The 24,457-nt window shown below is 38.0% G+C and overlaps 1 protein-coding gene across 13 annotated transcripts in view; it reads left to right on the plus strand.

Annotated features, from left to right (window-relative positions):
• Positions 1–24,457, plus strand: part of SGMS1 (sphingomyelin synthase 1) — a 253,582-nt gene that overhangs the window by 137,917 nt on the left and 91,208 nt on the right. For 12 of the 13 annotated variants that reach the window (XM_019738682.3, XM_088791977.1, XM_074339421.2 and 9 more), the window contains one exon: positions 17,327–17,407. The exons of the other annotated variant lie outside the window; for it this stretch is intronic. The gene's annotated coding sequence lies outside the window, so the exon portion shown is untranslated. The remainder of the gene's footprint in view (positions 1–17,326; positions 17,408–24,457) is intronic. 13 annotated transcript variants of the gene reach the window in all.

Consider the following 24,457-nt stretch of genomic DNA (forward strand, 5'->3'; position numbering starts at 1 on the left):
GACATAGGTGTGGGAATCCTGTTTTCTATTAAGCTAGCTGTTAAAGAGGTTTTCAAAAATGTAAGCACTCTTCTCACTAAATATATGTATTTTTGTTTTAGAAAATATGTTTTTCATTAAAATGTGTTATTTGTGTTGATACCTGATGGGTTTATTGTTGCTTTTAGATGAATTAATAAACATTTAAAACTTTCCTCGGTTTTCTAATATAATAATTATCTAGAGATACAACCCTCATAAATAACAACTTTTTGAGTTCCTCATTAATTTTTAAAAGGATGAAGGGGTCCTGAGACCAAAACATTTGAGAACTGACCTAGAGAGAGTGAGTGATCATAGGGAAGAGGTCTGAGGACCGCATGGACCTTGGGGTGCTTGCAGAGATAGGGAGGAGCCCACAGAGCAGAGTGAGAAGGCACTGCCAGGAGGAAGGAAGCCGGTCAAAGGAGGGCGGTGCCCTGGGGGCCGAACAGAAGTAAGAGGTCAGCAGTGTGGCATGCTGTCGACAGCCCTTGTTAAAGAGAACTGAGCCCTGGCCATTGGCTTTGGCAAGTGTTGAAGGTCGCTGTTGATTTTGAAATGGATAGTTTCAGTAGAGAACAGGCTCAGGAGAGAATAGAAGGGAAGGGATTTGTATCATGATTAGATTCCTGAGAGTGAGAATTGACCCAGCCAGTTCCTTCATTTTGAGGCGTGGCTTGACTGGCCTTCAGCTTTACCTGGCATAGGACGGTCACCCCTGCTGTGCGGTCGGAGTGGAGACTGTGGGCAAGCAGTACAACACATAGTTGCCTCATCCCCTGTGCTGTGGGTGGGGTAATGTTCTTTAAAGGGATGTATGAGTATGTGTTATTTTTCCAGGAACTAAGAAACATGGTTATTTGGAGTTAGTTACTAAATAAGTTTTTCTTAAAATTATTAGGTTCTTCTGAAGGAATAACTGAATTTATTATATTTACTTCTCACATACTTATTATTCATCAACATTAAATGTAATGATAGAGGCTTAAGAAGTGATATTTTCCCCAAGTGAGGGCTTTGCCAACATATATTTAAAAACATTTATTTAACGTCAATTATTCATGGATATCTCTTCCACCGGACTAGAACCCTTTAACAGTAGGGTATACAGTTTTCATTTTCATTTCCCTAGTGACTGTTGTTTTACCTGGAATACAGTAGGCATTTAATAAATACTTTAGAATGAGTAAGATATTAGAACATTTGGATGTATGTGTTATAGTTTATTTTTTGAGTCCTTTCCCCATTGTGTTGTTAAAAGTAACCTTTAAATTATTAATGGGATAAATAAGATAAAACCTAAAGGACAGATTAATTTCAATTCCTCTAGGTTAGAACAAATATTCAAAAAGTATTGTCATAGGAAGTAGATAATAGTTCTTTTTCCTTTGCTTTGATTGGGTTTATATTTCAAAACTGGCATGAACTAAAACACACACCTTCTGTTTTTGAGGCTTTAGAATTTGTCTCACAAGGTAATAAGAGAAATAGTTTTGACCTGTGGGAGACCATATCTCCTTAGAGCTAATTCAGATAAATTTTTTTGCGAACTATCTTTTAATTTAGGTGTACTTTACATACTATACAACGTACGCATTTTAAGTGGACAGTATAGTGAACAAACACCTTTCTCAAGATATAGAACATTTCCATCATCCAGAAAATTCTCTTGTGCCATTTCCAGTCAGTTGTCCCACCCCAGAGATAAATGTTAATATGATTGCTATCGACAGAGTTTAGTTTTGCCTCTTCAGATCTTCATGTATGTAGTTTGTACAATTGTGTGTCTGATTTCTTTTGCTTCACTTATTGGTGTTTTTGAGATTCATACTTGGTGTTACATGTATCAATAGGTTCTTTCTTTATGTTTCTGAGTAGCATTCCATGTATGAATTTATCTATTCATTTATTGATGGACATTTGGGTGGGTTACAGTTTTTAGCTATTATGAATGTAACTATTGGGAACATTATTGTACAATATGTCTCTTTCTGGAATATGTTTTCATTTCTTTTGGATATACACTTAGAAGTGCATCACTGTTTAATTGAAAAAAAAGATTGTCAAACATTTTTCTAAAGGGGTTATATAATTAAACATGCCCACCAGTAATGCATGAGATGATCCAATATGCTCCAGTATCAGCATTCTAGTGGGTGTAATGTGTTATCTTGTGGTTTCCTGAGATTTCCTTGATGATAATGATGTTGAAAAAGTTTTCATGTACATACTTATTGGCCATTCATGTGTCTTTTTTTTGTAAGTATCTAGTGAAATCTTTTGATACTTTAAAATTTGGATTGTGTAACTTTTTTTATTCTTGACTTCTTATGCTTTTTAATTTTTTAATTATAGTAAGTAGTTCTTTATGTAGTCTAGATATAAATCCTTTTTCAGATATATGAATTGTGCATATTTTCCAGTTGGTGGTTGTGTTTTCGTTTTCTTAACTGTGTCTTTCAAAAAGAAGAAGTTCTTAATTTTCATGAAGTCCAATTTATCAGTTTTTTCTTTCATTCATAGTGCATTTGCCTACTTCATGGTCACAAAGATTTTCACCTATGTTTTGCTGCTTTATAGTTTTAGCTTTTATGGTTAGTTCTATATGAGGTCAGGATTCATTCTTCTTTTGATACGGATATCTATTTGTTCATGCCCAATTTGTTGAAAAGACTATCCTTATACCTATTTAATTATTTTGGCACCTTGGCAAAAAAAAAAAGAGAAGAAAAAAAGATCAGTTGCTCATTTACGTGTACATCTGTTGCCAGCCTCTGTCCTGCTTCACTGTTCTATGCATCTGTCCTTACGCCAATACTGTATTTTGTTGAGGTGTGACAATTAAGTTTGCAAACTTTGTTGCAATGATGTTGCTAACCTATTTTGCTATCAGAGAGATTATTCATTATGAATTTGTACCAACTGGACAAACAGTTAACCAAGTTTGCTATTTGGAAGTGCTGAAAAGGCTGCATGAAAAAGTTAGACGACCTGAACTTTTCTCCAGCAACTCATGGCTCTTGCATCACGACAATGCACCAGCTCACACGGCACTGTCTGTGAGGGAGTTTTTAGCCAGTAAACAAATAACTGTATTGGAACACCCTCTCTACTCACCTGATCTGGCCCCCAGTGACTTCTTTCTTTACTTGAAGATAAAGGAAATATTGAAAGGAAGACATTTTGATGACATTCAGGACATCAAGGGTAATACGACGACAGCTCTGATGGCCATTCTAGAAAAAGAGTTCCAAAATTGCTTTGAAGGGTGGAGTAGGTGCTGGTGTCACTGCATAGCTTCCCAAGGGGAGTACTTTGAAGGTGACCATAGTGATATTCAACAATGCAGTATGTAGCCCTTTTTCTAGGATGAGTTCACGAACTTAATTGTCAGACCTGGTATGTGCATCTAAGTGATACAGATCTGTAGGTAGTTTTCTTTTATTGTCTTTGTCTGGATTTTATTGAGGTCATGTTGGTATATCCTTTCTACCTGTTTATCTGAGTCTTTGCATTTAAAATGCATCTAAATGGTTGGGTATTGCTTTTTTATATATTCAGCAGTTTCTGCCTTTTAGTTGCAATGTTTGATCTGTTTACAATAATTATGTATATGGTTGGTTTTAGATCTACCATTTTGTTGTTTCCTATTTGTTCCATCGTTTAGACTTTTTCGGGGGGGTGGGCAGGGTCCTGTATCTTCTTTTCTTCCTTCTCCTTGTTTAATTGAATATATTTTAATATTACATTTTAATTTCTCTGTTAAGTTTTCAACCATAGCTCTTTACATTATTGTTTTTGTAGTTTCTCTGCAGATCAATATTCATCCTTAATAAAAAGGCTTTTTTGAATTACTATTTTACTACATTGTGTAAAAATGTAAGACACCTACAATATGGTTTCATTTGCCACTCCTCATCCATTGCTCTGTTGTCTTCATGTATTTTGTATCTATATACGTGTATTTTACCAACTATACAATGTAGCATTATACTTTTAATACAGTATATGTCAAATGTATATAAAAGTATGTGTATAAACACACTTTATACATTGTATCTAATGCTATGAGAAATAATCTTTCATGTTTACCTACACATTTACTATTTCCAATGTTCTTCATTCCTTTCTGTAGATTAAAATATGTATCTGGCATCACTTCTCTTCAGCTTGAAGAACTATCTTTTGCATTTCTTGCAGTGTAGGTCTATTGGCAACAGATTCAGTTTTAATTTATATGAAGTTTCTGTATGTTTACTTTATTTTTGAAAGATATTTTTGTCGTATATAGAATTCTAGGTTAACAGGTTTTTTTCCTTTCAGCTTTTTAAAGATGTTTATTGTCTTGTGGCGTCTGTTTTTGATGAGATGTCTGCCATCAGTCTTATTATTCTCATGTGTGTCTTTTCTTGCTATTTCTAATATTATTTTGTTGTTGTTATCTTTGGTTGTCATGGTTAGTCTCAAGTTTCCTTATGGTTAACTGAGTTTCCTGTTTTGGTGTATGGCTGTTTTTGCTCAGTTATGAAAATTTATGGCTTATGTTTCTTTGTACATATTTTTCTGCTCTCTTTTTTCTAACTCTGCTTTAACATGCAAATTAGACCACTTAATACTGCCTGACAGGTCACTGAGGCTCGTTATAAAACATTGTTTTTCTCTTTGTGCTTCAGTCTGTATTTTTTATATTGACATATATTAATGTTCACCAGTCCCTTTTCACTATTTTGTCTAATCTGCTATTAATCTAATCCAATATAGGTTGTTTTTTTTAAATTTATATTATAGTTTTCAGTTCTAGAATTTCCTTTGGTTCCTTTTGTTTTACAGCTTCTATATTTCTCCTGGAATTTTCTATTTCTTTACCCATTATATCTTTCTCTGTAGATTCTTTAATATATATTGTATTCATATTTTAAAGCCCTCGTCTTCTAATTCCATTTTCTGGGTTATTTGTACGACTATTTCTGTGGATTGATTTATCTTTGATTATGGAGTTACATTTTCCGTTTACCTCGTATCTATGAACTTTCAATTGTATGGACATCGTGGATGCTACATTGTAAAGGACTTGGGATTCTGTTATGTTCCCCTGAGGAGATTGTGTTTTCTTCAAACAAATAGTTAAAATAATGGCTAATCAGCTTGAATATTATGTAGGCTCATTTTTATGCGTTGGTATTTTCATTTTGTCTATGTTTCCCAGGAAACATCCTCTAGTCAGGATAAATTATCTTTATTCCTTAAGCCATGGTGCTTATGTCATTTCAAAGGAAAGTCTGAGGCCTTTACCAGGCCCCTGAAACCTGGCATGTCTTAAACTTTAAACTCCTTGGAGGTGGGCAGCTATTGGAATATGGCAGCTTTCTAAAAACTTTTTAACTATTGTTCTCTCCTCCCTCTCCCTGGCAGGATCCCTGTAGTCTTGTAGTTCTTAGTTTAGCCAACAAGTGTGGAATTTATTTGCAAATCTGGGATTTCACCCTCTATGACTTCCTCATCTGGGGGATTTTTCTTCCTCAATTTTCAGCTACCCTGACAGACCCATTTTCTGACCAATGTGACTGTGGTTTGCTGCTTGCGTTCCATCTGCTGTGGCACAGACTTGGTTGTGCCCTTATGGGATAAGCTGTGTAACTAAATTTCATCCACTGTGGTTCCCTTCTTTTAAGGGTTGTATGTAGATTGTCCACTTGCTGCCTGCTTTTGGTTGTTTTCTAGTGCCCTCCAAGTTGATTTTTATATTTGTTCACAGTTTATAATTGTTACTGCATGGAGGGCAACTCTGTTATCATAAAGCCAGTCTCGTAAAGAATGTGTTTTGTATGGTTTATTTCAGATCTTTGTAAAGAGGTGTCAAATCTTTTCATTTGGAGTTTAAAAATATCTTCGTCATGTATAATTGATGAAACTGTTGTTACTGGCCAATAGAGCAGTATTCAAACATAAGACAGTATTTATGAAATACTTAGTATTTATGAAAAGAAACATAAGGCATTAAAGCACATTCTAAGATGGGAAATTTGGTAATCACTCTAATGTAGGCATAGCCTGATGTTAGATGACCACATGAATTTAAATTTAACATATTAGATTTAGGTGTATGTATTTAAAGACTCCATTGTGAGCCCTGGACATAAGTTTCAAGTAACTACTTCAGCATTCCTAATGTCTGGCTGCCAATTCCTGACCTACATAAATAACCTTTTAAAGGACGAGATCTCACTGTTGAAGTTTCTTATCTGCCCCTAATTCATTTTGGTCACTAAAATTGGCTAGATAAGTTAGTGCAGTTCTCAGAGTCTAAGACTAGAGAGAAATTAGGACAACTTAAAATATGTCACGGTCCAGGAAAAGTAAAACTGTAGTTAGAAACTGAAATTAACACCCTCAGCATTGATACTGGGGTGCTTTTGTCTGCTGATGCTCCGCCTGGTAAAATGTATCGTCATTAGGATATTGGTAGGAATGGTAGGAAGGTCAGAAACATTTTCAGTTGTCAGCAAAGCTATGTTAAGTAATAACAGCACTGCCCTGTTTCACATTTTCCCTATGTATAATGTTTCTCTTCAACAGTTTTGAAGCATTGCCTAATAAGCAGAGATTTTTATTTGAAATAACTTTAAATAACTCCTTATAAAAAATAGCTGGTCATTGTATAAAAAGAAGAACATACTGACAAATAAAAAGGAAGTAAATTAAATTAACCCAAGTTACCTCTAACAGGTCAAACCACCTTGGGGGAGGGGCAGCACATATTTTTTTCAGTTACTTTTGTTTGTTTTAATTTGTAAAAATCGATCATACTATACATATTTTATAATATGCTTTTTCCCCCCTCACTTAGTTTAAGCAGTTCTGTATGTGACTGTTTGTACTTTTATATATGCTGTGTATATTTATTTAAACAAAAAGAAATTGTGCAGATACGTGTTTTAAATCTATCCAGCTAAATATCTCTGAATATGCTGAGGCCTGGGATAGTGAAAATCTTATCATTAACTGAAACCACATTTGTGCTTTTTAACTGATAAGCATCAGAGAAACTTCTCTGTAGTTTCTACTTTAACAAACTCAGGAACGGGTGACCTGCTCTCACTCTGTTTCAGTGTAGGAGCAATTTGCTCCCTGGTACCTGGACCTAGTCTTGTCTAGTCTTATCATACTGTATATGGTACAGGCTGGAAAAGCCCCAAAGTGGCTCTGCAGAATCATGCTTTGCTAATTATCACCAGCTTTTTATTTAGTCACTCAATGCAGGGCACCATTTTGAAATGCCAAAGCCTTCTATTTATTAGATTGGTGCCAAAGTAATTGCAGTTTTTGCAATTATTTTCAATCTTTTAAACCACAATTACTTTTGCACCAACCGAATAATCCAACTCTCATTGCCAGCCTTGTTCCTAGATGTTACCAAAGTTTATAGTCCAGCTGGGATGCAGATGTTCAACTAGGAAGGATGCTTGGTATTCTGAGAGTCATGAAGAAGTTCAGTGTCATATGAATGTACGGCAGGTGTCTTGACCTGATCTAGAATGTTTGAGAAAAAGCTTCTTGGAGGAAAAGATGTTTAAATTGATACCTAAGTGAGAAGTTCGAGCTGAGTAGGAAAATAGGACAGGAAAAGTCAGGGGGAGTTTTCCAGGGAGAGAAACTGTCAGTGATGGAAGCCAGGATTCATTCAGCTGCCCCTGTTTGGGACAATTTTCTTTTGTGGTTACTTTTGGAACATGGGGGTGATTTTTCACCACCATCATCCCTGTAAAATATGTGATAAGACTGGGCTTTTAACAATTCTGTGAGTCATAATCGACAGGATATTTTACAGATTGGTTCTTTGAATGTTAATAACTTTGGATGAACTGAGACTGAACAAATGCATCACTTCAGTTTCTTAATCAAAAGGCCATGCTGAGCCCCCACAGACTAGGTTCTTTTGGCACCTAGTGGTACTTGCTGCCAGCCGAATGGTTATATTGTCCCTAGACTTTTTATGGAGGCTGTAGCATCTTTCTCTTTGCTTCTTTGGTATGTCATTGGTTTCACTTGGAGGCCAGGTGACTATCTAGGCCAGGGGTTAGCAAGCTACAGCTGCCGAGTCAAATCTGGCCTGAGACCTGTTTTTATGAATACAGTTTTATTGGTACATAAATCATGTCCATTTATTTGCATCTGTGGCTGCTTTTGCACTGTAATGACAGAGTTAAGTAGTTGCAAGAGATGCCATATGCCCTGCAAAACCTGCAATACTGAGTGGGCCATTACAGGAAACGTTTGCTAACTACTGGTTTAGGCATAATCCATAACCACGTGCCCCACATAATTTCTCTATTTCGGTTGGTGTTTCTTCTCATATTTTCCACAGCCAGTCTGCAGTTTGTTATCTCTGTTGTCTATTTTTTTCTTTCTTCTCTCCTTTCTTCCCAGGTATCCCAGGCTGTGCTAATAATAATAAGTGGGGCTGACACATCACCTTGTATCACATCACACTGCATCACTGTCAGCCTTTGTTTTCAGCTCCTGTCCACTTAAATTTTGATCACTGGACATTCTCAGAGGCTTTTCCCATTACTTCTCACTTCATGGTGCCTAGAGGAGAAAAAGCAGAAGACCTGTGTTTAAAGTTGAGTCCTGCCACTTAGAACATAGGTTAACTTAGGCGTGTCACTGTCCTCTGAACCTCAGGTTCTTTTTCTGAGAAAAGAGATAGTGCTATAGCTGCCTTATCTATTAATACATCAGGGTTGGTGTAAGGCTCAAGGCATGTAAATACCAGTGTATCTGTCATTTGTTCTTTTCTATAAATCTGATGGTGCTGGATGCCTGATTTCCTTCACTTGTATGCATCCATGAAAAGGTTAATTTTGCTTTCCAATGTATTGTGGAATAAATGTGTTTTGTTTTTTATTTTGAAATTTTTGCTCAGGTAACGCCAAGGAAACTATTCTTATTAAATAGTTTGAATAAGAAAGCACGAAGCTTAAATTATCTGCTTTAAACTATCTCTATAGCAAAAAAAAAAAAAAAAAAAAAAAATCAATATTACTGAAAGAAAGCCCTTTTACATATATTTTTAAAACCAGAAGCACTACATTTTGAGAATAAAGATCAAATGACAAGTGTAGAGATTAAAGACATTGCTATTCCTGGATGACAGAGTTGTTGGTAGTATTTTTGTCATTGTACTTGCTATTATAGAGTTATCATGCAGTTAATACAATACAGACTCTGTCAAGGTGATGATAATATATACTATTGAAGTACATTGCCCGTTTTGTGAAAATAACTACAGTTACCAATGCTAAGGAATTTCCCACTACATTAAATTAGGGTACCGCAGTCGAAAAGGTTACCTGTGTGGATGTTATGTATTTGGAAAGGAGATGGTGTTTTTAGGTCCAAGTAGAGGAATAGCCTTGTCTTTTGGACCCACTTACCAGTGAGTACGGGGAGCAGGTTCACCAATGACCCGCTCTGCAGATACCTTGTTGAACTGTGTTATGTTCTTGCATCCCTTTGAGGTTTGATTTTCTTTTTTGTAAAAGAAATATTTACCTTTTCCACAAAGTTCCTGCCACGCATTTCAGTTTTGAAACCTATTTGTGGCAGGGCTTGGGAAGATGGACCGTTGAAGAACACCCTTCTTTCTCACCCAATTTTGGGAGCAATGGATAGACCAATGGGAGTTAGACATACAGAGGTCCATTGGAAGTAAAGCTGATCAGAGTTGCAGCTAAGTGGGCTTTCTGGTGTTTCACGCTCACGTGAGACCAATTTCCCCCTCTTAGTGAAGAAGGGAGCAACCTGGGATGCCCCTCAGCTGTGGGCAGGCTGGCTCTGGAAAGGGAGGAAATCAGGAGTCTGGGGAACAATGACCAGGCTCTTCTCCCAAACTCACCATTGCAAAGCTCCTTCCTCCTCAGCCGGGGGAGGGTTGGGAGAAGACGGGGCTGTTAGGCGAACGCAGAGTCCTCCAAATGACAAGAGGAGGCCGGGGGAGGGGAGGTTTCCCACCAAGGCTTTGTGACTGGATGCATTGCATGACTGACTGTGCCTGTTTTCTCAGGAACTCTACCTCAGTCTCCTCTTCTGCAAAATTAAGGCAATAATAGTGATGTGCCTCCTGTGCTGGTGTCAAGATTAAATGAATGTAAGGACATGTAAACCATTTAGAAAAGAGCCCAGCGTGTAGTAAGCAGTTTGTCTGTTTTTACTTTTAGTAATATTAGTATTGCTAGCATGATTAGTATTATGCAACAATACTATGTCAGATCACTCAGACGCATTTAAAACACAGAGAGGGTAAGTGATGTCTTAGAGGTTTAAGTTCATGTTGAGGAGAGGAAACTATTGGCTACATGGGGGAAAATAAGCCCTGGTGTCTTTTTGTTTTGTTTTAAACATATATTTATTCTTGGTACTGAGAAAAAGATTAGGAAGGAGAATGGTGGGTGAACGATCACTTTCTTTTTAAAAAATTGCTTTTAGGCTGCTGAGAAAATTCCGTAACAGGAATTCTGGAGGGATATGACCTGGGGGTGTTTAACCTCTTCCTGTGATTAACTCCCACTGCTGTCATCAGTGTGCTGTCATTACACAAAAAAACAAGTTGTTGTTTATTTTAAGTATGGAAGTTTCTAGGAGATAAGAGAACTCCAGTCTGCATTCTTAACAGCCTACCAAAACACATACTGGAAATCTCCATCTCTGCAGTATTTGCTTCTTTAGATGTGGTTTCTTCTGCTGAAAATATTAATAAGCGTTATTTGTTTATGTCCAGACAGGCTTCTTTTTGCAGCACCTACCACAATGCTTTGGCATAGTGGGTGACCCCAAAATATCTGTGGAATGAATCAGTGAATTTAGGAATAGGGATGTGGAAAGCAATGAAATACATATACTTTCACAAGTGTTTGTTCTAGGCCTCTTTTGATTTTCTTCCCTATTTAACATCCATGTTTTTTTTTTTTTTTTTGAAAAAGCTGTTCATTCATAAGAAAAGGCAGCCTATGTTACGGACATCTCAGTTTCCTTAGAAAATACTGTGCATTGCTTTTATTTAATATGAATGTTTATTCAGTGTTATTTTTTCCTATTGCCATAGAGCTTAGTTTTTTTTTTTTGTTTGTTTTTTTTTTTAAAGAGCTTAGTTTTTACAAGTAGGAGCTTTATAGTGTCACGGAAAGTTAGTTCCATTTTTTTTTCCTTACAGAATATTTAATACCAGTGATTTCATTCTTTCTGGTGTTGAAGCTGAAGTTGGTCGAGTTGAGTATAAAAAAGCCTGAGAAACAGGAGGCCCAGGTTGTGTTGCTGAGTGAGACTGAACAGGTGACACTTAACGTCTTTGGGTCTATGTGTCGTCACCTGTCAACTGAGAGGCCAGGACTAGATGATTACATAATGACGATTTTCCAGCTTTCAAATGATGTGATTGTAGGATTTCTGCTTGTAGCAAGATGGCCTATTGAGGTAAGAGGTCTCTGGCTCAGTAGTTAGTTTTTCTTAGCTGTATAGTGTGCTTGGGAATTGTTACTGGGATTAATTTGTAGAAGCCAGTGGTACTTGCTCAGATTTAAGAATATATGTGTTTGGTTTTTAAAGAGCTCATGTTAGCAAAATTCAGATGGAACTTTGGATGTTTTATTTTAATTCCATTCTTAAAACCACTAACATAGAAAATCTCCAACTTATCTCTCCAAACATAGGTTCTATAAAATGGTTAAGTCTGATACATCACATTTAAAATACTTATGTTAAAATTACTTTATGATGGGTAGGGTCATAGTATAGCTCATATGATCGTCAAAATGCTCTTGCTATTTTAAACGTGTCGTTTTTTGGCATGTGAAATAGCTTTTTCAAGCCAGCCAGAGAAACTGATCACCATTTATAAGATTGTTATTTCCTTGGTAAGTATGTTCCTTTATGTCCTCCAAATGTAAATAATGGGGTGAGAGGACCTGTCTGGTAAGAGAGGAGACTGAGGGCCTGCATCAGAGATACGTGAATAGGAGGACGCATGACAATGTAAGGGCAGGACCACTCTCCCAGGTCGGGGCCTTGGGCCTTCCTCTTCCTTACCCTCCTCTTGCAGGACATGGGGTTGCATCAGGGACTTGTACCTCACTTCCCTTCTGTATTAGTTATCTATACCGCATTTCCCCAAAAATAAGACCTAGCCGGACCATCAGCTCTAATGCGTCTTTTGGAGCAAAAATTAATGTAAGACCCGGTATTATATTATATTATATTAACTGGGTCTCATATTATAGTAAAATAAGACCAGGTCTTATGTAAATTTTTGCTCCAAAAAATGCATTAGAGCTGATGGTCTGGCTAGGTCTTATTTTCGGGGAAACACAGTAGCTACATAACAACATCACCACAAACTTAGTGGCTTAATCAATGCACAAACTATCTCACAGTTTCAGTGGTCAGGGATCTATCTGGTCATGATTTGCTTAGGTACTTTATAAGGCTGCAGTAGAGGGTCAGCTAGGCTGATGTCTTATCTGAGGCTTGACTGGGGATGGAGTTGCTTCTAGGCTCATTGTGATTGGTTGTTGGCAATTTCTTGTGGGTTGTCGGGCTGAGGGCCTCACTTCTTGTTAGCTGTAAGTTGGAGGCTGCCCTCATGTGGCTCTCGCTATAGGCAGCTCACCACGTGGCAGCTGGCTTCTTCAAAGCCAGCTAGGGACGGAATCTTATAACAGCATGGGCATTGCAATGTTACATGATATAACCACATGAATTCCATCATTTTTACCTTATTCTATTGGTTACAAGCAAATCCCAGGTCCCACCTCCACTCAAGGGGAGGGGATTACACAGACATGGATAATAAGATACAGGGATCTTTGGGGCCATTTTAGTGTCTGAAACATTTAAGGCTGGCCAGGAATATGGCTTCTCTTTGTCCTTACTCTCCTCTCTATGCATTCTCCTACTTAACTAGGTGCATGTTTCCCATCCCTTCTGTCTTCTTCCCTCTTTCTGACCTGCAGATAATTCAATAACCCTAAGTGACTTTTCCTCCTGTTTTTGGCTATAAAGATGCAAGGAAAAGGTCACAGGAAACTGCTTTGGTAATCAACTCTCATGCTACAGGGGCCCTCCCTCAACAGCTGATATTTTGGGTGTGTAACACTTGTTTCTAAGTCAATGTGTGGCTTATGTAAAGGACCTACGTGGGGCCTTCTCAGCTTTTGTATCGCCTGGTCACTTTAAGTAAACGCTGAACTCCCCAAACTAGTTCATTTTCACAGTGCCATCCTTTGAGCATATCTTGTTATGACTGTGTTTTTAGATTCTCATTTAGAGACAGGAGCAGTTTGGGTCCTTTTACGCTTTGGCCCCATTAACTGCTCTTCGTAGTAGTCGTCTGGGTTGTTTCATGCCTGTCTCTGTCCGGTCCTGGTCTTCATCGCTCTTCAGGTACTGCTCTTCCTCTTTGCTGAGGAGACAGTGTCGTTCAGAGGTGAACAAGCGCTGAAGCCAGACTGCCTGGGTTTGAATCCCGGCTCTGCCATTTATTAGTTGAGTAATCTCAAGCAGGAGATGCAATTCTGTTTCTCTATGGCTGGTAATAACATTTTTGAGTTTTCCACCAGCCAACAAACTGCTGCCACTCTCACTTTGTTCCCAAGATTTATGCACAGATATGGGAATAATGTGTGCTTTATTACAAAATGAAACTTTACTCCAAGCCATTTTCTGGTCTCCTGGTGAAATGGGCTGGAACATATCTGAGCTTATGAAAATACTTCTTTTTGTTGATGTCACTGTCACTCTGGTACTGGCTTTGTGTCCTGATGGTGAGGATAGTGTACTTCTTCCAGTAGCAACAACATTTGATGAATACTTACTGTTTGCCATGATTATGAAACTGTTTGCAGGCATTATGTCTTTTAACCTGCATAGCAACATTAAATTGTAGTAGTGCTGTTACTCCCATCCTAGAGATAAAGAAACGGAGGCGTAGAGAAATTAAACAACATTCTCAAGGTCTTCAGGAAAGGTTGGGGGATGCAGTTCTGTGTAACCACAAAGCTTGTCCATTTAATGACCACAGGACACTGTCTCCCATAAAGAAACCCCAAACTCCTTTTAAATGAACTAACTCCTCGGGAGAAAAGAGGCTAAGAACCCCAAACAGTCATGTCTTATGGGTACAAGAGCTTTTATCCACTTCTGCAGCCTTGGTGCAAATGTCATCCTCTGGCCTCTTAGCTCTCAAATGCTCTTGGTTTTGATGCCCACCAGTCTCCCTCCACCTCGGGGGAGTAGGCTTGGCCTCAGCCTAGAGCAAAGAGCATTCCTTCAGAAAGGAGTTTATTCTTTCTGGCCAGGTCTCCGTGTGACTGTGGTAGAATCCCAACATTGTATAGAAAGCATGATTAAGAAGTACTGAGCTTTTAACAATCCCAGCCAGGTTTATACATTCAGGTTATTCTCTTTAAATGCATCAGCAGAATTAATTGCTCACATTCTGGTGATACTGCCGTCGCACTGCATTCTTTTAAATGAACTTTATCTCAACCACCTTATAACCCATTTCTTACCCCCAGTACTTAGTACAGTGTCTTCTGCCAAATGGTTAGTTCGTTCAAGTCAGTTGAAGTCACTTGTAATTCTTTCGAATAACCATAGTGGTGGCAAATTACCATCCTTGAGGATGAATTTGATTCCTTGAACCTATTTAAATATTTTCCACTATAGCAAATGAAGTGGTTTTTATTCAGAAATCAGGAGTCACCAAACTACAGTTTTAGTCAGAGGCAGATTTTCTTGTGGGCATTGCACTCTGCGTTTGAAGGTAAAAGGAGAGTACTCAGCTTGTTCTGAGCAGTCAGCAACATTGGGGTGAGTCCCCAAGAGGATGACATAGGAGTCAGGGAACGCTTTTCTTAGACAGAGAGTTCTGTTTAAACGTTGGTGTTGCCGCACTTGTGTGTCTTTTTTTCCTTGAAAACATAGCTGACAAATCCATATTATAGATGAGGCTGTAATGCGAGGTCAGCCTAGAGTGCACACCAGAAGAATTAGCACTGGTGGGAAAGATCCATTCCTTCTTTCAAGAATTGATCATCAAAGAAAGAAACTCAGTACTGATATGAAGCATGCAAATGAATGCATAGCTAGAGCTTCCTGTTTGCACATTAGTAAAGGTCAGCAACTAAGATGGGGTTTTTTACTTAACACTCCATTCAGCACAACGTAGAAAAGTTTTATGTTGCTGTCAAAAGTATGATTTGAACCCCTCTCCAAAATGTTCACGTAGAAAAGAGTGTGAATTTAATGGACTATATAACCATAGTTGCAATTGTTACTATGAATTTAATAGGCTATCATACTTGGACAAGTAAACACAATCATTGCAATTATATTTTGATGGCTAGTCTATGGTGGGCACTATAATTCGTTATCTCTAATCTGTGTAATTATTCTCCAGGTATATATTATTGTCCTTATTTTAGAGACTTGGAAACAGGCTGAGAGGGATTAAATCACCCGACAAAGACCGCACTGCCGTTAAATAGCAGAGGTGGAGTTTAAGCCTATTTATTGTAAACCTGTAACAAACCTGCATTTCCCGTCACTTTTAAAGGCTTCCATGCCAAGTAACCAGGCATATAAAGCTATAGCTTGCCAGTGGGCATGTTGCCCTCAGTGTTGGGTATAATCTACAAGTCTGACTCTTAGGTCCTTCCTGCTATTTATTGATGTCGACAAATTCTTTGTTACTGGGTTTATGTGGTGCTTGTTTTATTCTCTCTCTTCTTTATGGCACACACGCACGTATACTCACACACACACACACCCTAATGGTTTAGATAACTTGAGGTTCTGTCTGTTCTATAACTGAGGTGACACTGTCTCTCATGGTACCTCAGTGTATGGAGCCACTTTACAATTATTATTCAACTCTCTGAATGACTTAACACGAAGGCTTCAAGTGAGGAAAGAGAACAGGTTCCTATTTTAAGTGTTGTCTACTTGGAGCCATATGTTCTTCATATAAAGTGAGCAGTAGTTGCATTCTGCTTGGTAAGTATGGGGTGTTTTCATGCAGTGTTCTTCTGTGAAGGGAAAGAAAGTAGAACCTCCGATCCTTAGGTTGTAGACCGTATAATGTTAATGAAATTTAAAGACAAAAGTAAAATACCATTCTGAATGACATCCTTTTGGAAAAAGGCAGGCACTTTGCTGGGCATATTCCATTATTCCATGAATTGTATGAACCTCCCGTGTTTGAATTGGACATACAGAGAAAGTAGCAAGTCTGACCATTGGGCATTAGGTGCCCCTGGTGCTGGGATAATGTCCTTTTTGGATCAAAGCATGCTTGACTTCGGCAGATTATACCTTTCATTTTATTTAATCCTTACAACCACACAGTATAGTAAAGGGCATTTGATGCTCTTTCAGAAATGAAGAAATTGAGGCTGGGAAAAGGTTAATTGATTTCCCTAAGGTCACATGGCCACTATGTGGCAGGTCTTTGAATCAAGGTTTTATCTGTGCATTGCTCTTTGGTGGTTTAGGTTGCCTAATTAATTATTCACCTTTCTTATCTATTAGTTTAAAACAATTTCAGAAATAGAGCAAGGGTTGAAATGGGAATCATACATAGATCTAGCTCAATTACTGATAAAGCAGATTAGAGAACTCACAAGTATCAGTTACTTCCTTCTCTGAAACTAAAACATACATTGGGCCCTAGCACCCATGACTTAGTCATCCAGTAACAACTGGAGAGAAGCTGGGACAGAGAAAGCTGGCTGGCCCTCCTAGAAGCAGGCAAACTGGTCCTGTTTACTGCATGGAAGGGAGTCAGCGGGTTCCAGGTGTTAGCACTGGAGGGAGGCCCTCAAGGCCAGGCTCAGTGCAGTTGCTAAGTGCTAAGCCAGTGCTTTTTCTAGTCTTCCCAGGCAAATTAGTCACTCACTTTTGTGGAGAAGGAAGGAAGGGGTTGGGGAGGAGAGACAGTGGTTATTCTAATACTCTTCCCTTCCAGGAAACGGACTAAAAATCTTTTCCCGAAAACATAACGGCAGGTATTTTAAGCATTCTCAACCATAAACCCCAACAGTAGAAATACTGCTTTCCAAACATTTTTTTTTTCTCTTGGGGTGATCTTCTGTGTTGTTATTCTTTCCTTCCTTTTTTTATTTTGGAGGGAAAGGAAGAGACGACTGTATTTTTCTGTGTTTTGGGTATAAAGAAAGAAAAAGACTAATGTAGACACCAAGAAATGGTCTTTTTGAGGCATGTAACTGATCAGATTCTTTCCTCATGACAGGTGATGCGAACGTACTGGGAAAATGGGAGAAGCCAGTAACCTATAGGAAGCCAAGATGACAAGAATTTTTGTAAATAATCAGTAAGTAAAATTCTGTTAGCCCTTTGGAATTCTTTTGACTATCAGGTGAACTTCCTTTCTTTTTTTTTTCCCTCCCTTCTTCCGCCTCCCCCCCAACTCTGGTTCAAGCCACTGTTTCTCAGTCTAGTTGTGTAGGACACAGCTCCCTGACCCATGCTGGTATTATGAGCCTTGCGCTCCCCCTGGCTGAGGCAGTCAGTTGCCAATCGTAGGTCATCCTCTCACAGCATCTCACGGCAGCTCTCGCCAGCTGCCGGCCGCTCACACTGGCTACCGGCCACTCATGCTGGCCACTAGCCGCTCATGGCAGCACACAGCAGCCGGCGGCAGCTCAGAGCCATTGTTCACAATCTTAGCTGTAGAGGACACAGCTCACTGGCCCATATGGGAATCGAACCAGTGATCTCGGTGTTAGGAGCACAGCGCTCCCACCACCTGAGCACTGGGCCGGCCCTGAATTTTCTATAAGAAGCCTTGATGAAAGAATAGCACAATCCAATAACTTAAAAGTCTAAAGGAGAAAATATTTAAAAAGTAAATATCATAAATATTTCAAAAAATTTATCTTAACATTTGAGAAATTATTCTTTCTTGGTAGGGTGTGTTATTTTCAGTTGGGTACATCAGTTTGGTGGATAGAGCATAAGTATTTAAAGGACTAAAAGAGGATTCCTTTTATATTAAACTTGGAATAGTCCTTCTCAAATATGGATATTCCTGGTCCCATTGGTTCCGTGGGCCCCATTCTTACCTACATTTTGTGGGTACATTTTGGAAGTAGATATGAATAAACTTGGTGAATATGAATAAAACTGAGCTCTTTTTCTATACATTTTCCATATCCCTTTTTGTATGTGTCATTTTTATACATTAGAGGCCATTAATATTTGCTAATTATCAGTTATATGTGGTTGATTTTGGTTTCATTATGATAATGATAATGTTAGTAGGTGGGTAGCCTAGTGGAAAGATCATAAATTTTTGAGTCAGACATTCGTAGACCTGACTCTTGCTCTTGTGTTTTTAGTAGTTAGCCTCTGAACCTCAGCTGACTCATCTGTGTATTGGATTTGATACTTTTATGGAATGAAAGACTGTGTGGATAGCACTTTGCGCTGTGACTGGTATATTACACGGCCAAAAAAGAAGTGGTTACTTTATTATGACTCAGAAGATTAGCCAGCTCAACTTCCTTAGCTACTATCAGGCAATGGTGGGTTAAGAGCTGGTCCTGTGGGAAGGAGAGGGTTGTAGTGTTTGCCAATTCCTGTGGTGTAAATACTTCCACCATGGCTGATTTCAGACTACCACCAAGTCACCACAAGCCGACTTGGGAAGTAATGTGCAGGAGGACACCATTATATAGTTTACTTCCAACCAGATTAAATAGTTGCAAATAATATCAAGAGCATAGATAATAGTAAATAGGAAGTGATGAATTTTGAGTATTTTTTTATCTTTGTTTTTATATAATTTATTTTAATTGTATGTTTATATAATTTAACATTTAATCATGGCTCTGTTTAACAGCTGGCTTGCCAAAAATCCAGAGACTATGACAATTGACTCTAGTTGGGCTGGTAAAATCTGGCTCCAGCACACCACCGATTGTAGGTTTCCTATTGTAAAGACATTTCTAAGCCACAATTCAATTATCTGTCTCAGCCCTGGTGGTAAGACTTTGGTTGAGTTGATAAAAGCAAGGTTTGGTTTTGAATACTTGCTTGTTGATCCAGGTTGTCATGCTTATATGGCTTCTGGAATTGAAGATAAGTGCTAAGATCGATTTAGAATGTAAACTTATTTTCTTAAGAGTGTGACTGGAGTTCTCAAGTTGTTAACTCAGTTTATAACGGGCCCCTGGAACCCCTCACCTCTTCTGGCTGTTGAATGACAATGCTTGGAGATGAGTCAGACTGTTTACTCCCTTTTGAATTTCCTTCTCTGTACACTCTCTCATGTCTTCATTTCCTCAGGTAGTGACATTGCAAGGTCTAGCAGCCAGGGTTCCTGTTGATGAACTATGGCATGTAGCTTTGCTTTTGATTCAGAAATTAAGTTTTAATAAAAGTGAATTGTCTCCAGGGAGAGAGAAACAAAACCAAACCAAACCTGGGCAGTTAAAGTTTATACAGGCTTGATTAAAATCTTAGGGAATTAAATGGAGGGAAGAATGGAAACTGGACCAGATATCTCAATGTTTCTTCTAGAAGCAGTTTCTTCAGTTTTCTGACTTGCCCTTTAGAAGGGAACAATTGAAGCCTGAAATTGCTAAGTAACAGCTAAGATTGTGGTAGCTGTTTTTATTTTAAATCTCACCCACCTAATTTCAAAACACATTCTTTATTAAACCTTAAAAAATTGCATTAGGTATTTCAAAACATTCATTTGTGTCAATTCCCTGAATCAGACTTACGTAATCTTAAAACATTTATTTTCCTTATTTCATCCTAACACAATAGGTATTTATAGTGCCTACTGAGTCAGGGATGGACTTGGATTATTGCAAAAGTAATTCTTGTCCATTTCAAGCGGAAGCTTGTAGATGGAAATCTGAGAGACTTGCCTCTGGATTAGGAAATAATGACTTCTGTCTTAAGTTGAATAAGGGTATCTTTGGTAACTTTGAAAACAAACATGGGGGTAATAATTTACAGAGAAATTTTACCACAGGTAAATATTCTGATTTATAATTTCTCTCTCTACAATGGACCTTCTGCTATATCTGAACATTCCCGTATAGATGAATGTTTGATTAGAGAGTTGCTCGGTATGTAGCTTTCAAATGTGTAAATTTTACAGCCTTGCATTATGTTCATATCAACACACTCAGTAGTTTGCTGGCTACTTGGGTATCATGGGTTGTGACAGTGAATTCCAATACAAATAAGACAGGCTTATTACATTTTGGGAGTTAATAATCAAGGCCGAACATATAAAGCTATAATTTCAAAACAAATGTGGTTGATGTTATAAGAGATATGTTAAACACTCAGAAAACAGACAGGAGAGAAAAATTACCTACATGGCAAGAGTGGGCTAGATCAAAGATTGTTTCTGGAGCAGATGATATTTGAATCGAGTACTTGATGAATAATGCCTTTTAATTAAAATACCTTTTAAAAAAATTATTAAAAAATAAAAATGCTAATTGGAAAGAACTTTTAAAATGGGAAAATTATTAAGAGTGGAAAACTCATCAATATTACCAATATGCAGAGATACCATTAATAATATTATACCATTAATAATATTAATGATAATATTATTAATACCATTATTAATATTGGATTTTGTGTGTGTGTGTGTGTTCCATACTCTTTGTATGCCTAGGTTAGATACATACCTTTTTCTCCCTGGAATGGATCATTATGAATACTGTTTTCAAAGCTGATTCAATTGACAGTATATTGAGACCATGCCACATCAATAAATATACATCTGTATCATTTTTGTTATTCCATGTATGTATGGTTCATAATGTATTTAACCATTTCCCTATTAATGGGCAGTTTGGTTGTTCTAAACTTTTCATGCTTGTAACGCACACAATGATGAACATCTTTGTGCATGAATTGTGGTGCACTTACCAAATTATTTGTGCAGGATCTTTGAACAGTTGGGGCAGTGCTTAGGGAACGGTCTAGGTAGAAGAAAGAGTTTGAGCAAAAAGGCAGAGGTGGGGAAGGAATACCCCATTCTAGGGAAAGGCTAGAATTGTAGTTTAGTAGATTGCAAAGGGAGAAGGAGAATAGTGCTGATTAGGGCTCGAGGTAGAACATAGAAAATCTTTGATGCTAAGCCCTTTATTTATTCTCAGCCATATTGGAATCTATATCATACTTCAAATGAAGATTCTGAGTATCTTCAGTTTTCCTTAATTTCCCTTATTTTGGGGAGAAATAAAAACTATTAATAGTTCTGCTTTCCAAAAATTTTTGAGAGTCTTAAGAAGTCAGCCGGTGAACAGGTAATAGAAGCTGAAAAAAGTATCTGTGTTTATAGAAAAAAAACCTGTAAGAGTAGAGGAGCTTATGGTTTTGAAAGCTGAAGGAAATATCATTAGTAACTATATTTTCTACACTTAAATGAATTATTTATGATTAAAATTTAAAGATAATTTGAGAAAGATAGGGGTTAGAGGGCAAATATCACAATTTAACAATAATACGACCTTACTTCATTTACTGAATGCTTTATGTGCTTGTGTGTACACCGTTTGACTCAAGCTCTCACAAACCTTCTTAGGAAGAGTCTTTTGCCAGTGAAATGGAGGCCTCCAAGGCTGACGCCAGGGAGAAAACACCACACTTGGTGTTCTAGTTCAGGTGCTGCTGGGGCTTTGGGGAATTCCTGGGACTACAATAGGAAGGTTGTGAGGACACAAGAAGACAACATCTGAAAGATATGAAAACAGCATACAGTACCACACTAGAAACAGAGGGACTGCTTTTATTATAAAACTCCATCTTTTATCATTACTGAAGGGAAGAAAGCATTTCTTTAGCCGTTTTCCATTTCCATTGTGGTAGATTATATTATTGTCAAAATATTTGTTGTTCCTTCCTACAAACCCTCCGCCCCTATGGGAGGATTATGCTTTCCCACCCCTTTGAGGGTTGACCCCCTCCCCCCATGGCTGGCTTGGCCGTAGGACTTAGTTTGGCCAATGAAATGTGAACAACAATGACCAATGCCATTTCCGAGGAGAAGCTTTAACAGACATGGCCTGGTCCTGCCGTCTCGCTTTTCCCTTTGCCATGAGACCAGCATGTCCCAGTTAGGGGTGCTCCTTCTGCCTTGGTCCCAGAGTGAAGAGAGGACCTGGAGACCAGCCACAGCTCACCTACAAGGAACTAAACAGAAGCCAGAAATAAACCTTTCTCCAAGGGTGCTGTCTTCCAAAATGTTGGTGCTATTCGTTCCTGCAGCAGCATTTAGCCTGAACTGAAATATTACAATTGCTGTCCTGCAGTCTTTCTCTTGCACTGAAGGGGCAAAACTTTGTCGGAGGTTATCACTTCAATTAAGGCATTTGCATATGGTATTTAGAATTGATCTTTTTTTTTTTTTTTTTTAATTCAGATATTTGTAGAACATGTCCCATGTCAAGGCCTGGATGTCTGGAGATTTAAAATAATCTAAGCTCTAGACCCAGCCTTCAGGAATCTTAGAGTACAATGTGACTGGATGCTGTGTATTCTCATAGCTATAAAACAAGGCAGATAGTTGGGTGCGAAAGGAGAATGTCAGTTTGATAATCGGTAAGCTGTGTTCATGGAGGTGTCCTTACTTTGTTATTGCCATCTTTAAGATGTTGTTCAAGTGTCATTGCTTTCCATTAGTTAATCGTCTCCTATCCCTTCCTCCTTAGGATGTATTTACTGTACCATTTAATTTGTAACACCTGTTAGATTTCCTTATTCTCAATTTGTATTTTTAGTGAATCAATTTATAATGACTCATTCACTAGTTTAGTATATGTGTCCTTTCTTTTGATATATATTGTAAACTCTAACTTCACAGGTGACTTAACCTTAAAAATTTCCGCCATAATATAAATTGCTTAACACACTATTACAAAAAAATTAAACTCTTAGTAAATTATTAACTGGTTTTTTTTTTCCCCCCGCCTCAAGTTATTGGTTCTTTTTCCCATGATATATGGAGTTCACTGTTGTTAGAATGCTCCTTTTTCTTTTTCTTTTTCTTGTGTCTGATGTATTCCAGGCTCTGCATGTGAGAACCAGTTTGCCTTGGCTTAGTAATACCTTACCTCGATTTGGAATAATTTGGAGTTGACCTGCCATATATCAGGTCATGTGTCTAATAATCTGAGAGACGTTAAGGAGATCTAACTTAATTTTATGCTCCTAGTGACTAGTTCTAACTATGGACCGTGAGTGAAACCAAAAGTTTCTAGAGGTCTATCTGACCAGTAGTTTCTGGGTTAAGACAATATATGATTTAGCTGTTCCTGTCCTTTATAACTGAATCCAGCTATTTTCTATCGTGTTACTTCTGACCACCTCTTCACTTTGATTTCAAAGGCACAGGGTTAATTTATTATTAAAGTCCCATCTTGGACCAAAGATTTTCAGACTTTTTTGTTCGACATGCACAGAAAGAAATGGTTGTGAGCCTCAGTCAGACAGGAAGGAGCACCCAGGGAGCTGCCATGGTTTACCGGTTGCAGTTTTAATTTTCTTTTCAAACACCTTAGACAGGTGTTTTAATAGTTAGTGCCCTTTTTTTTTCCAACAGGGCAAAAGAGATTTTTTTTTTTTTTATGAAGATACTATTTATAGACCCTGGATGTTCCAATGATTTTCATGTAATTACAAGTATCAGTAAAGTGTGAGGCTTGCGCCGAGAAATCTTTTCTTTTGTTCTACCACAGAGAAGTACCTTCGCTTAGGATACAGAAAGTGAGTGTGTGGCTGTTGACAATGACAGCCCCCAGTCCCTTCTCTGCAGAGAAATCTAGATATTTACACAGAATCTGAAACAGCAGCTCTCGTTGTCCTCAGTGCCTCTGTGGCTGCTGTGAGGATCAGGCATAATAGTCCCCGCTTTCGAGTGAAACACACTGTACGTGGCTTTGGAAGCTGACTTGGACTCATCTCGACAATTGACTTCGGGCATCAAAACCTTCTAGACTCCCAGTTGCCTTATGGGTTCAGTGCAGTTGTGTACAGATTGGATGTCAAATAATGTGTGTACAATGGAAGCAACTGTCATTACTAGATACTCAGTAAATGAATTAAATTGAGCATCTTTTTCTTGTTCTTGGTAGAATTTCAAATACATTTTCCTATAGGAACAATGTTACGAATGGGGTATGAGTATAGTATTAGAAATATTAACATTATACTTCAGATAACTCATGAGTTAAAGAATGGCCAGAGAAGCCAGTCTGTACATGTTGTCTCTCGTGATGCCACATAAGAGTTCATTAACTTTTAGACTCTAAAAGTGAACTTTTAGGATGTCATTTACTACCAGATTGAGGACTGCTTAGATCAGATTTTCACATTAGACACAAAATGG

This window comes from Rhinolophus sinicus, chromosome 15 (assembly GCF_057876585.1).
Source record: "Rhinolophus sinicus isolate RSI-liver-muscle chromosome 15, RSI-T2T, whole genome shotgun sequence".
In the NCBI taxonomy this organism is placed as follows: Eukaryota; Metazoa; Chordata; class Mammalia; order Chiroptera; family Rhinolophidae; genus Rhinolophus; species Rhinolophus sinicus.